This window comes from Mastomys coucha, unplaced genomic scaffold (assembly GCF_008632895.1).
Source record: "Mastomys coucha isolate ucsf_1 unplaced genomic scaffold, UCSF_Mcou_1 pScaffold22, whole genome shotgun sequence".
Taxonomy (NCBI): Eukaryota; Metazoa; Chordata; class Mammalia; order Rodentia; family Muridae; genus Mastomys; species Mastomys coucha.
This window is the reverse complement of record NW_022196905.1, coordinates 267,430,059-267,430,280: the sequence shown is the minus strand read 5'-3', so window position 1 is coordinate 267,430,280 and position 222 is coordinate 267,430,059. Positions and strand designations below refer to the sequence as shown.

The following is a 222-nucleotide window of genomic DNA, read 5'->3' as shown; positions in this document are numbered from 1 at the left end:
ATATTAATTTTCAAATTAATATATTAAGAAAAAGTAATTGTCACTTCCTGTTGTTTTTCTTGTAAAAGATGGAATTAGGTTTGTGTGGATTTGTTGAAAGATTACATTCTTGCTTCCTCTAGGGTGTAGTTTTGCTCCTTTTGTTGATGTTTTACATCTATTATACTTTGTAGAGCTGGATTTGTGGAAAGATATTGTATAAATTTTGTTTTGTCATGGAAT

General features: G+C 27.9%; 1 protein-coding gene across 1 annotated transcript in view; it reads left to right on the top strand.

Moving 5' to 3' along the window:
• LOC116067896 (coiled-coil domain-containing protein 7-like) overlaps nucleotides 1–222 on the top strand; it is a 138,124-nt gene that overhangs the window by 123,278 nt on the left and 14,624 nt on the right. The gene's annotated exons all lie outside the window — the stretch shown is intronic.